Source organism: Pteropus medius, unplaced genomic scaffold, assembly GCF_902729225.1.
Source record: "Pteropus medius unplaced genomic scaffold, Ma_sr-lr_union100, whole genome shotgun sequence".
Lineage (NCBI taxonomy): Eukaryota > Metazoa > Chordata > Mammalia > Chiroptera > Pteropodidae > Pteropus > Pteropus medius.
Genome location: NW_024343578.1, coordinates 1,491,212 through 1,505,542, shown reverse-complemented (window position 1 = coordinate 1,505,542; position 14,331 = coordinate 1,491,212). Strand labels below are relative to the sequence as shown.

The window sequence follows — 14,331 nt, the reverse complement described above, 5'->3', positions numbered from 1 at the left end:
TGGAAAACTTCCTGGCTCCGTCAATGCTACTCAGGGAGACACATGCACTTCCTGAGTCTTCACTCCCTTCTCTGACTAACACAGCCATTTTGTACAACTCCTTCCTGCTGTTTGAAGACATGTTTATGGGCAGCTGGGACATAGGGACTCTTCATCTTGACAGTAGCTTCTCACCAAGCCAAGAAATGGTCTTTGAAGTGGTCTTGGTTCCTGAGAGAACAGAACATTTATACTCCAGCAACAAATATCCTTTGTTTGTCTTCTAGATTCACCGTTTCTTGATATAAGATGGTATCTTCAACTTCAGTCCCACCCAAGAGTCTTCCACTCTCGTGTTGACACAACTCCTCTCTTAATTCATTACCATTGGACTCAGTACACAGGTCACACTCCTCTTCTGAAAAATTCAGTATCTGTCTTTTTTATTAAAAACTGTTTCATCAACTTATTTAGCTGTTCATATATACACTATGCTGCTTGTTGCCTAAAAGAGGGTGAAACACAGTTCTGGTCATCAAAAACCTGGGGGAGACTTGCAAATATGTGAAAAGTTGGGTTGTACTGAATTATAGTAAAAAGCAAGTGTGGAGTTTGGTGATAGAGCAAACTTACATGTGAGTCTTGTTTCTGCTCTGGAATTATTAGACAACTCCTATTATCCTCATCCATAAACTAGTTGAACATGCACCTCTCTCTCAGTGTTGCTTGTGAGGAATAAATGAGACAATATCATATCAAGCACTTTGCAGAGCCTCTCACACTTAATTAACACCCCATAATTGGAAGCAATTATTACTTCTCATAATTAGGATGTGGAAGCATGTACAAGACAAGAAAACCTCTTCTTTCAAAATAAAACTGGACAATATCAAGGTAGAAATCTGCTTCAGGCATCTACCCAAAGCAAAGGCATATGCTTAAAACTAAAGCAAAGTCTTTCCTGAGATACCTATAGTGGTTACCAAGCTTAAATAGAATTCTTTGTAGAACTTGGTCTGAACTTATCCCTTTGGGGTCAGAGACAGATGGCAGAAAGCTTCTACTTAATTCAGCTTCCAAAACTCCTATCTGTCTCTAATCAGGCAAGCAGTCAACCTCCCAACATTTAGTACCCTCCCAACACTGAGGCAGGGTACTAGGGTGTTTACTCGCCACAGACCAACCTGAAATGAGTTCATAGCTGGACATGGCCACCCCACAGAAGTTCCAAATGTCATGCTCCTTCAAAACATTTAGCCCTTTCAGAGCATGAGATTGTATTTTAACAGGTCACTCCGAATTCTGATTCTATCTCTACCCTTACCTGGAAACTCACATGTTTGCCTCTCATGTTGCATCCTACATGCTTTGAAAACACCAGATGATAACCATTCATAAACTTTGAGACAGGCTTACACTCTGGCCAGGCCAATTTGAACACTGAGCTACAGGTATTGACTTTTGAACCTCTTCTGATGTGTCTATTTGGTGCCCTAAACATTTTTGCTTGAGGGTAAAATCTGTTCTCATTTTTTCTAGATCTTTTTATGAATCACTAATAAAAGCAAGTTGGTGTAGTCTAAACACTTGAATTTGTAGCAGCTGTAAGCTTACCTGTTTGAAGTCTATGGATGAGAATTCTTCCTCGGCGGACATATCAAAAGGCAGGTACTCTAGTCATGAGAAGTACATAAAGGATTTTTTATAAGTAAAATGACTGAGCTCAGAGAGGGTGTATCTTTATTCTTCAAGGTTATGACCTAGCCCAGATGTTTTCTACTTTGTCCAACAATTTTAGATTCCTCTTCTGTGACCATAGGTGTACACATTGTAGACCCGACTTTCCTTTGAACTTTCTGCCATTAATAAGGCTCAGGGTCAATAGGAAATATGCATTGAATATTTAGGTACATTTTCCAAATAGCATTAACATACTTCTTTGTGGAATACAATGTTTGGTGTATTTGGGAGAGGTGAACTTGTTTAGAATATGCACCTAGACATAGCTGAATATTTCTTCCTTGATTCCTTCTTTCCCTCCACCCATTCATCCAATCAGCTGCTCATTTCTTTATTCAATACATTCATACACATTTATATTAAGCTTCTATTGTTGGCCAAGCAGTGAGCTAAGTATTAGAGATATAAAACAGAATAATACACAGCCTGACTTTTGAACAAGAAGGGAAGAAAAAGATGTAAAGTTAAGCTGGAAAATGATGTAACCAAAGCACGAGTAAATTTAATTGGAAGAGTCAATATGGACAGAAGGGGAAGAACTTACTTATAGAGTCAGACAGATCTGGACTTGAATCTGGCTTTACCACTAATTAGCTCTATGACCTTGGACAAGCTAATTTACTCTGATAAGACTTGTTTTCCTTGTCTTAAAACAGGAATCATAGCAGTATCTACTTCACAGATTTGTAGTGAGGATTTGCGAATGAAATGAGATAATCATGACAAACATTCAGCACAGTATTCAATACTTAGTAGATACTCAACTTTTCTATTATTAGAATTAGCAGTAATGTCTGGGAAAACTTTACAGAAAAGTTAACGTTGGTCTTGATCTTGAATAATGAATTAAGATTTTCCAGGTAGAAAAGGAGAAAGAACATTGCAAGTAGAGGGAATACCGTAGATAGCCTGGAGTCATGAATGCAAGTTAAGTGAAAGGAGATGGTCACTGTGGTCAGTCAAAGAGTACCTGGGGTGAGAGTTGAGACTGTACGAATAGGGTAGGACGATTGGAAAAGGACCTTGTATTCCATGGTAAACATCACGCTTTATACAGTGCACAGTGGAATGTAGCATTATACTACTCAATCCAGAAACAAGGGGACTGAATCCTAGAAGGAAGAAGAGTGCTAAGAAGCAGTTTCTTAGCTGTTAATTAGCCTCCTAAGCTCCATAACGTTAAGCTTTGTTGTTCACCCTCAAAATATCAGCGATTCTCAGATATTTTCAAATTTAGGCCAATATATTTGGCAAAAGACCTCCTTCAGTAGACCTCTTTTTGTGGTCATCTCTGATGGAAATGATAAAGAGATGAGAATTGAGAATTCTGGAGTCTTCTTATTAAACCATTATGGATAACACCACTGGGATAATGGTTGAACAAAATGGTCTCCAAGGGTAATTCTAGTTCTAGGTCATGATTCCAAGTTATGAGGATTCATTAACCACCTAAATTAAGTAATGGACTCAAGGTCACACAGCACATAGCAGAGCCAGGATTAGACTCTGCTCTTAGGCTTTTTTTTTTTTTTTTAACCCTAATACTGTCTCTATGCTATTATGTTCAATTACTTTGCCCAGGATAATGATGACATTCTCTGCTTCTTGTCATTTGTAATTTAAAGACTGCAATTGTTCTCAAAATCAAACTTAGAATTCAATTTGGGAGCAAGTGGGTTTTGTGGTCTGTTTAATTAAAATTCTAGAACACAGAGTCCTCAGCTTCTTTTTCTTTAGGCTAAGGGTTGCTTTGAAAGGCATCCTGGGATTGAACCCCATTTAAAGGATGGGAGTGTTTATAGCAAAATTTCCCCTGTATTGTAGGCTGGCCTCTAGGCAGGAGGCCCTGGAGAAGAAATTCATTAGCCTCATTGCTCCTCTTGCCACACTCAGGGTGGCCAGACTACATTATTTTACAGCACACATGAGTGAGAATGAGGAAGTGAGTGAGTGAGTGAGTGAGTGTGTGTGTGTGTGTGTGTGTGAGAGAGAGAGAGAGAGAGAGAGAGAGAGAGAGAGAGAGAGAGAGACAGAGAGAGAATTTTCAGCCTGTTAATGAAGTACATCAACTTCAAGCAAGGCTCCTTTTCCTCTTGGAAGTTCGAAGTGCACAGATGACATATTTTGTTTTAAATTGTTATGGAATTTTCAAATACTTTAATACAGTGCTTATTATCAAAAGGCAAAAGGGATGTGCTTAAAGGTAATAACACCTTATTGGCTTAGAGGCACCTACCTCACTGGCTTTAAAGTGCTTTCTTGTGTTGGGTTGTAAATATTATTGGCTTTGAACTCACCCCTGAATTATGCAAAGCTTTTGTTCCTCTCTTGACTGCCAAAGGTTTCTGAGCACCACTTCAGCAGTTCCTTGCTGAGAGGCCACACTGCCAAAGAGACTACAGGTGGCTGTAAAATCTGACAGCCTGAGTGAGGGAATCCAAATCTGTTTCTTACTGAGTAGCCAAGATGGTTGAGTAACTCCACAGCCAGCTGCACATCACTATTATGGATGGCAAGGAACATGTCATCTTAGTAGCATCTGCACAGAGCATTTTCCTGGGCCATTCCAGGCTGAGGAAGGTCCAGGTGTGCCTGTGCATTTGTGTAACACATCACATATATGCGCAAAGCCTAATGCTCTATATATCCTGGGATTTTCTAACACCTCTTCTGTTGTGAACTTGGCACCTCAATCTTTGGAATTCAAGAATCTACTTAAAAGGTAATTTTCTCTTACCAAGCACTTTGCTCTCCTTCTAATGCTGAATTCACTTCATTATCCAAACTCTTTAGTCTCTGACTTACAGTAAATAATTGTCCACAGCTGTTGTGAGTTGGTTTACCCTTCAATAAAGGTCAAGATGGCTGACTAAACATCAGAGGAAAAACTTCTAAAATTTGGTGTTTAGACTAACTTACATCTATGTTTATCTCTTTTGTGTTTGTTGTAACTAAATAGGCAAGTGTGGGCTGTGGTTAAAGCATGACCAGGCAACCTGGGTGCCATGGCTTTCCTTCTAGTTCTGTAACTCTGACGCATGTGAAATTCTCTCCTTCCTCCTATGCCTCAGTCTCCCCCACTGTCATACATAGATCAGTATCCAATGGTTTCTCTCAGACTTCTTCAGTGGAGTTAATGGGGATCTGCTTGTCCATAATCCATGAAACCAAATACTGGAAACCAGTTCATTACAAGCCTGAGAGAGGGCCAATCTATCTCCATTGCTTGACAGACCTCACCTAAAGCAGAAACATTCACAAACTCAGGATGGCAGGAACAGACAATGAAGAGAGAACCACTCCATGTGAAAGCTTACCTTTAACACAGGAAACCAAAGAAGCAAAAAACCCTACATCTCAGCAGGAAGTTGAATCCATTGGTGCATTTTCACTTACTGGGGGAACTGGGAGAATAGGGAAGGATTCTGCCACATACATTTCCAGATGGGATTTCTGGGCTTGGCTTGTGGTGGGGCCCACACAAGCTCTCCAGCTGTGTCCTGGAATCTTGAGGGGAAGTCCTAATGGCAGGATGAAGCAAGAGATGTCCTCCTAGGGATATAAATTTATGAGGTTAAAACCTAACGCAAACACAATTTTCTCCGGAAACACCACCACAAGGAACAAAAAGGTAAGCAAAGATGATTCCTAAGAAAATTTAGTCCATTGCGATTAACAGTAAGGGAAGAAAAGAGGGACACTATAGCAAACTCTAGGCTGGGAACAAAAAACAAGGAACATCTGATGGTTTCTACTAAAGAAGCTCATGACCCCCATTTGAAACCATTATCACTTCATGCCTAGACTACTCCCTGACCTCGGTCTCTGCTTTGTTCTATCATGTACTCCCATGATCAGGCTAATTTGGATGCAGAGTAGGAGCATGATATAAAGTAGAGCCCATGCTTGGCTCATCAACCTACATGTCCTGGTATGGGGCTGTATTTGCAAGAAGGATGGGCTGGGGGTGGGGTGGGGGGAGATTGTTTTTGTTTTTGTCTTTTTGTTTGTTTGTTTTCATCTACCCAGAAAAGGAGACTTACTAGAAGTTGCCTTTATGTTAGCAGTGTCCCTGTGCATCTACCTTCATGCTTATTACCTCTCTGACCAAAACTATCCTGTCTTATGAGACTAGCCCCAAATCCTATTTACTTACTAAGCTTCTTCCTCTGAACTTCCAGACTTTTCTTCCATCTGTGAGACATGGTGGAGGCCAGTGGTTAAAAGTTCAATTTCTGAAGTTATGTATCTAGTTGGAATTCCTACTCTGTCACTTACATGTGGCTTTGGGCATGTTATTTTATCTCTCTAAGCCTCAATGTACTCAATTATCAATTAGACAACAATAGCACTTCTCTCAGAAGGTGGTTTTAAGGAATAAATGACAATGTGGTTGGGTTCGGAGCGTGGTGCTTAGCTCAAGCTGAGTGTGGACTGCATATTTATATACTCATTCTTTTTTTCATTAAATAGTTATTGAGCATCTACTACATGCCAGACACTTTCTAAGCTCTGGAGAGCCAATGGTAGGTAAACATAGTAATATCCCTGCCCACCTAGAAGCAAGTGGGGAATATAGGTGATGTTTCAAATTATGACAATAAAAACTGTAGAACGTCAATGGGGACAAGTCCAAAGGCAAGATTTCTGCTATGAGAGCCTGTAATAGGTTTTGTCCTGCTCAGAGAGGTCAGAGAAGACTATTCCGAGGATAAGATGCTTGAGTTGATATTGGAAAGAGGATGAGTAGGTGTCGACTAGTTGAGGAGAGGGAAGGGTGTTCCAGGCATGGGGAACAGCACATGCAAAGGCCTTTGCTGGATGAAACCGGAAATCCTCCAGAGGAAAAGAAACAGAAAGAATAGGATGGGGCGTGGTATGAGACCAGGCTGCAGAGGTCACAGGAGCAGCCTGGGCAGGGTCTTATAAGCGTTGAGGAAAGAACACAGGGATGACAAGATCTCTCTAGCTTCAATGTGGAAAATTAATCAGACAATACATGGGGTAGAAGCAGATAGATCTAGAAACTACTACAGGCCTCTAGTGGAGAAAGAAGCAAAAAATGTTTGTGTTTGAGAGTTATTCTTATTTTCCTCTCAACCAAAAAATAATGAGATACTATTTTTATTATTTTTCAGTGGGTAACACAATTTTCTATTTCTATTTATTCAAGTCTCCTATCACCATCTAAAATGTATGCCCTGTCATTTCAATTAGAGGATAAAATATTTGTAGGTAACAGTCATTTGTATTTATTGTATAAGTTTCATGGCATCCTGCTTATAGCAACTGTAAAAAGAATATTTGCTAAGGTGTTTTTTAAATTTCATGTACTAGTGAAAGGGAGAATAATATGAATGGCTGAAACCATGAATTGTTGTGGAAGGTGTGATGATAGAAATCTTTTTCTCTGTGTTGCAGAGGAACCATGCAAAACCAGTAAGGGAAAAAAAAAATACTCAATTACCCCACCTGGACAAGAAGGAGGACTTCTTTTCCAGATGAGTGTCTTACCTGAAGGAAATGAGTAAAACCAGCAAAACACTCTTACTCTCCCAGGGTACTTGCAGTGAAAGACAGGATCTAAGTGACCTTCATGCATGCTCTACATGCAAAGGTTGGTGTTATTACTTACTGAAACAACACTAAGTAACCGAGCACATTCTTCTTTCTTATTTTCTTCTCAACTTCAATCTTTTACTTTACTGTTCTTTGTTTTCAGGGAAAAGCAGCTGAAATCCCAACTCAAGGTGACTTAAACCAGAAGGAAATTACTCTCTTAAATAACAGGTGGTCTAGAATCTGATGGTTCTCCAGGAAGGTCCAGAAACTCAACTAAGTCATCAAGAATGAGATTCTTTCCCACTCTGTTTTGCATAGTACTGGCTTCAAAACAAACTTGGTTCCCCTCAGTCATAAGGTAAGAAGGGTAGCCCAGGCAGGCACTTGTAGGCATAGAAGGGAAAACTCGAGAGCATCAAATACAGTAACATGCTCCCTTACTTGTCTCCATTAGAAGAAATGGAAAACTCCCCATGCTGTAAAGTCATTTCCTTCAGCCTGATGGGGCCAAAAAAGGTCACATGCCTGTTTCCTGACCAATCATGATCTCCATGAAAAATGCCATACACTGATTTGCTTAGAGTGAGATTCTACTCCTGGGGATAGAGAGGCTTCCTGAACAAAATTGGGTGTGCATTCACAAGTAGAAAAGGGAGAAAGGTGTTGGAAAGGCAACTGAGTGTGCCTTCCTAGTATGAACTGCTTTCTAGAAAAACAAGATGACTTTATAACTCATTCAAGTTCCACTTCATTTATCCATCCATTCGTCCACTCACTCGATGAATATTTATTGGGTGCTTACTCTGAACCGGGCTTTAGGCAAGCTTATTGAGGCACCTCAAGAATTTTTCAAATACCTCTGCACATATTTTTCATTCACTTGCCACATATGGAGGCAAGTAGCCATATAAAGAGACAGATGTACTCACATGGCACATTTTTAAAAACCCATGCTCCTAACACTCAGTTCTCACATTCAGATCTTCATAAATCTGGATTCCAAGGGGACCAGGTCACGATATCATTTTGGGCCATTGTCAAGGAGGATTTACGATGGCTGTTTGCATGACCCAACCATATGCTGTGGCTGGGGAAATACTCTGGTTAGCCTGATTTGACGTATGTATTGATGACAAAGAAAGTTACACCACACCACAGGAAAAAAACAACATGAAAACACTCCCCAATTTATCAGTGAACTGCCTGTAGAAATAATGACCTTCTTGGTAAAATCAAGAGATGATTAAAAATAATTAATGATACTTCTTGAAAAAGACATAACAATCAGAGGATCTGGAAGCCAGCTGTTGAAACATTTCTTGAGAAGGTATATTTTATTGGCTCTGTGAAATGTGTGCCTTTAGCCCTACAGTAAAAGGCCAGGAAAGGCAGACCTGACCCAGAGATAATGCTGGTTTTCTGTTCTTATATCTTTTCAGCACAAAGCCCAAGTCCAGGGAAACCAGGCGTGATTTTTCTGAACTGACTCAATCTTTTCCCATTAATGACGTGAGAAATCTGTGTGTCTTACCTGATGCTCTGAGATAAAGGGATTCCTTACCTTCACACATACACCAAATGCTCGATTTCCAAAATGAAGCCAGAAAAAGAAGGAAGAAGAATGCATTGAGCCTTGGTTTCCTCATCTTTCGAGTAGAGACAATACTATATCAACTAGATGGATTTGAGATTAAATAAAATACTGTATATATATATATAAAATACCAGCAAGGGCAAGGAGTGGGGAGAGAGGTTAACTACAAAACAGCAGCATGAGGGAATTTTTTAGAGTGGTGAAACCATATCTTCATAGTGATGGTGGTTACATAGATTTATGCTAGTCCTATACATTAAAAAGAGTGAATTTTAATTAATATTTATGTATGTATGTGTGTGTGTATATATATACACTCACATGTGAGCATGTGTGTATATATATGTGTGTGTGTATATATGTGTATATATGTGTGTATATATATACACATATATGTATATATGTATACACACAGACACACACACACACACACACACATATATATACATATATGTGTGTGTGTGTGTGTGTGTGTGTCTGTGTGTATATATAAAATAAAGTACATAGACACATTTTTTAATTAGTAAATCCCTAAGTGCCAGGCTAGGTGTTCCACAATAATAATTTTAAAAATACAGTCCCTAGCTTCAGAGAGGTAATAGTTTGGGGGAACAGACATATGAAAAAAGTTAACTTCCCCACCATTTCCCTAAAAGATCTCTTCACATATACTCGGCTCTCTGATTCTCAGATTTGTCATGCACCTGTCCTCTCTGAGCAAGACTTCCTTCCCAGACTCAAGTACATGCTCCCTCTTGGTGCTCCTCAGCACCTCTCACCTATAATTCTGCTTACATGCCTGGTGCTTCCATGGATTATGAGTTGGTGAAGATGAGAACTCTGAGTCTTGTTTGTTCTTGTAGCCCAGCACTCATGACAGTGCCTGGATGATAAATGCATCATAAGGATGACAGCGCATGGTAAAGAGTAGAGAAATGTTTTTTAGTAGGTGGCAGGTGGATAGATGATGGAGAGGTTATGAGTAAAGAATAAATAAGGCTCACCCTGACATCCCAACTGTGACTTAGTCACAGTTCTTTACCTTGACAAGTAACAGGAGCCAACTTGAGCAGGCTTAAGCAAAATAGAGAATTTACTGAAAAGACATAGAAAGAACTCTGAAATTCAAAAATCACTGGGCTACATGAGAAACTAGAATCAGCAACAGGATAGCTTTTGGAAACCCAGACAAAATTTTTTCTCCATGTCTAATCTCCTCTTTTTTTTTTTTTTCCTGTGGATCCACTTCATTCTTCTCTCTGCTCCAACTTCATTCTCTCTGTCCCACATGCATGTGTTGGAAAAGGTCACCCAACAACTAGTTGTCTCTTTCCCTTGAAAGGAAATAGTCCAGACTAACTGGCTCTCTGTAAATCTCAATGCTGAAATCCTGGAAGGAAGAATTTTATTGTTTCACTTTGGTCTGGATTTCTACCTACACATAGAACAACTCTGATCAGGGCATAGGGGCCCATAGCAAACATGTGGCTGCTAAGGTGGACCCAATTCTTAGAGAAAAAGTGTTTTGGGGTTGAGCCAACACTCCAATTGGTAACCGTTACTATGGTACACAGACTCCTTAGGAGACCCCCATGATTCTTATCTCTTGGTGTTAATGAACTTGAGTGTGGGCAGTGCCTGTGACATGCTTTTAACCAACAGAATATGACAAAAGTGATGGGGTATATGTGATTATGTGTATATGATTATGTAATATCAGATTGTAGCATCCATCTTGCTGCAGTATCTCCCTTAATTGCTCTGAGGTCACGAGTGGTCATGTTGGGAGACCCTGCATGCCAAGGAACTGAGGGTGACCTCTGGTAAATGGCTATCAAAAAACTTGAGTCCTCAGTCCTTTGGCAATAAGACACTAAATTCTGTCAACAACCTAAATGAGCTAGAAAACAGATTCTTTCCAGTCAAGCCTCAAATGAGATGACAGCCCCGGCCAACACTTTGATTGCAGCCTTGTGAGATCTTAAGTGGAGAACCCAGCCAAGCCCTGCCTGGAATTCTGACCCACAGAAATTGCGAGATGATAAATGTGTGTTGTTTTGAGCTGCTAAGTTTCTGGTGATACTGTTACACAGCAATAGAAAACTAATAAAACCGTACACTATTTTTAAATTAAAAATACAAAAGAAGGTTCACAGGTTCTCAGTACAAATTCGTAAAGTAAGTTTTGATTAGAGCCATACTGTTCTAGGCAGTCAAGATATGGCACAACAGCCATGCCTGACAGTCAGTTGAAGGGATGCCCTGAGCCTTAGGCAGGATGTCCACATTCGCATAGTGAAAGAGGTTTAACTGCGATCCTCAGCCTCTTCCGGGATTCTGATATGTTCTGCTGGGAAACTTGCTCTCAGAAGATTGAGTGATAAGCTCACCTAGGGGCTTGGAGATATCATATTTAAGACGCCAGCTTCAAGAGTTCAAAATGGTAGGGAGCTCAGAAGCAGCAGACAGGTGACCCAGGGAGAAATGTAGGAAGAACTGTAAGAAAGGGTGAGGCGGGCTGCCTGGAAACCTGTTCTGGAGCTGTCTGCCGTGTAGCTTTACACTGCCTGAACTAATTGTGGTCTCAAAGATACTGATTTTCGATGCTGCTAAGTTGGGAGTGGGGGTTTTAGATGGTGTACATGCCCACTTCAGGGAAGGAGCCCTCATCTCTTATGCCCAACTTTAGTTACCACAGATGGCTAATGCACTGATCAGGGGACAGCTGGTTTCCTCTACATAGAGTAGGGAGCGACTGTAATACTGTAAATATCAACATTATTGTCCCAGACTTTACTGATAAAAATTGCCAATAATGCTTGTTTTCAAATTTCAAATGTCCAGACCTCTCCCCTTAAAATCTCTGGTTCAGCAGGTCTAGGTTGGATCCAGGAATAAGTGCTTTCAGCTTATGTGACTTGCGTCTCAGGGCAGTTTGGGAAACCTCTGTAGCTAGTGTTTGTGGACTTTGCCCTGCATGCTGATAGTTTTGACCACATGTCAGGTAGCCACTGTGGTCCAAGACTGCAAAACGATGCTCGTCCAAGACGCCTCTCTTGAGTACTGCACAGAAGGCTCAGAGAATCCCCAGTGCAAAAGATTTCATTGATGCATTTCCCAGACAGGATCGGGAATCTGCCCTAACCGTCCACACACTCGAGGAACCCTCAGGGAGCTGGTCTTCCAGTAAGACTCTTTGGAAAACTGAAAACATGCAGCAAAATTGGTGCTCACAAACAGAATGCACCTGAATTGTCATTGTGTGTGTCGGGGGGGGGGGGGGCGAGGTGGGGGGGTGGGGGTCAGCTGAAGCCTCACTCTTCCTCCCCCATTTGTCCTCATTTATTCTGGACCAGGTGGCCCAGTCAGTCTGGCTCCTGTCTTTGCTTTAGTTTCCTGTTCTTCCTTGTCAATTGTCTACCCCTCCCCTCTGAAATGCCACCACTAACAAGCCCATCTGCTCACACAGAGGCAGCCTGCTTCAATTCCAAGTGACACCTCCATTGGAAAGTGCTGACAGAAGCAGCCTCACCTCTCCTTGGTGTACACACAGAAGAACCACAAGCAGGGAAGTGAGCCCACTGTGCCCTTATAGGACAGTGGCGGAGCATGCCTGATTTTCAGGAAAAGCTCTTTTGGCTTCTGAGCTATCTTCTACCTGGTTTTCCCCCTTCATCTCTGGCCAGTCCTGTTAGCTGCTGGCTGTGGCCCTCCTGAGACCAGCCCGGCCCTGAGACATTCTTTGCCATAAGGGGCATGGCCGAAGACAGGCAGGAATTGACAACCCCTATTGAACAAATGGGCCAAGCACAGCTTCTGGCAAACAGGTGCTCCAGACTCCATAAAAGCACGTGTGTTGTTTGGTCTCTAAGGAGCATGGCTCACACAAACACAATTAATGAGTCAAAAGTAATAAAAAAGGAATGGGGTTTCTTTACTCCTGTCTTTCAAAAACAAGAAAGAAAATGCTAGTTCCTGAAATATTTACTGCAATCCCACTTCTTGTCTTCTACCTTCCCCAGACCCTGCAGCTATATGGGAACCACCCCAGCCCCCAACACACACTCAAACACACTCTCGCAAAACACACACACAGGTAGATACGACATGCACCTGTGCATACAACCCTGCTGTGTTCTGAGGATGGTACCTTTCCTCCTCCTCATCCCCGTACACTGAGTGTTTTATTATGATGACTGACTCAGCCTTTCCCCCCACCCAAGTCAAAATCTGTCCTTACAGAGGGTGTCCGAGGGGCAGAAATGCAGGGTCCACCATAGGATTCTCTCCCCTGAGCTGGTCTATGATTGCTCGTCAGTCCATTTATCTTATTACATGAGCTATTATAAGAGGCAGATGAGAAATCATGTGTAGCCAGCTGCTTAAAGATGCAACTTGCCAATACCCTGGAGCTAAGAAAACTAAAACTGTTCCCTTTCGCCCCCATAGACTGTGAGTTCCGTGGCAAGTGCCCATGTCTCTCCAGCACTTAAATTATGTCTCACACTTTGCACGAAATCTCCCAAAGGACTCATTTATTGGATATTTATTATGTACAGGCAGGTAATTTATATGAATTAATTAATGAAGAATACAAGTTTTAATATAATAATAATAGCACGAGTACTTATCTAGTCCTTAATGAGCACTGTTCTGAGTTTTTAACAAACATTTAATCTTCATAATGATGCCATTGGGAAGATCTCATCTATTTTTTGCAGAAATAGGTCACACAGCCCATCAGTGGTAGATATCAGGTGAAAACCTAGGGTGGCCTACCTTTTATTCTTTTATCTTTTTATCTAGCAAAGCTTGCCACTACATTTTCATTGAAATACAGAAAACCAGCAAATTGTTTTGGCCGTTCATTTCTTCCAAGAAAGTACCACTTCTGTGTAAAACCAGTTCCCAATGACATTGTCACTCTACGATACATGTTCCCAAATCTGCAGATTATCAACAGAATTAGATCTAAATGTCAGATTACATCCTGTTTAATATTCGGCCTTCCCTAAAGACACATAAAACTAAAATCTTTGTAGACTCCTTTGTTATTTTCCAAAGCATTTTCCAGACTCTTTATTCTCCCCAGCCTTCAAAGTCCTGCATTAGCCCCTCTTCCTTAAGGACATGGGCTATGGTTCAACACATGTGGTCTCCAGCCCACCTTTGCTGGACAGGGTCCCTCAGGCATTCTCTGTAACATATGGATCTCCAAAGGGTTGAAACTCAAGTGTGGAAAACTAAGGCTCTGAAGGGTGCAATTCATGAAGTGAGTGCTGCTGTGAGCAAATGCGTGTCCCCCAAACTCTGAATCACTAGTCAAGGGACGTAAGCTGAGCTCAAATTAAAGAAGCCTTATTTTGCATTTCGGAGAGTAAATTCATCTCACTCTTACCTTCCTATCCCTAAAGGTGGTACAGATTAAAATCTCTATTGTTTCAAATTAAACTCTA

At 41.1% G+C, this 14,331-nt stretch overlaps 2 long non-coding RNA genes across 2 annotated transcripts; one reads left to right on the top strand and one right to left on the bottom strand.

Moving 5' to 3' along the window:
- Positions 1–635: 635 nt before the first annotated feature.
- On the bottom strand, positions 636–5,265 carry LOC120606295 (uncharacterized). Its single transcript, XR_005653861.1, has 3 exons — positions 5,037–5,265; positions 1,594–1,652; positions 636–704 (listed from the first exon to the last, which is right to left on the bottom strand). It is a non-coding gene; the product is annotated as an uncharacterized LOC120606295 (long non-coding RNA).
- A 1,804-nt stretch (positions 5,266–7,069) lies between these two features.
- LOC120606293 (uncharacterized) lies at positions 7,070–8,996 on the top strand. The gene is made up of 3 exons (XR_005653858.1): positions 7,070–7,336; positions 7,442–7,639; positions 8,721–8,996. It is a non-coding gene; the product is annotated as an uncharacterized LOC120606293 (long non-coding RNA).
- The last annotated feature ends 5,335 nt before the right edge of the window (positions 8,997–14,331 follow it).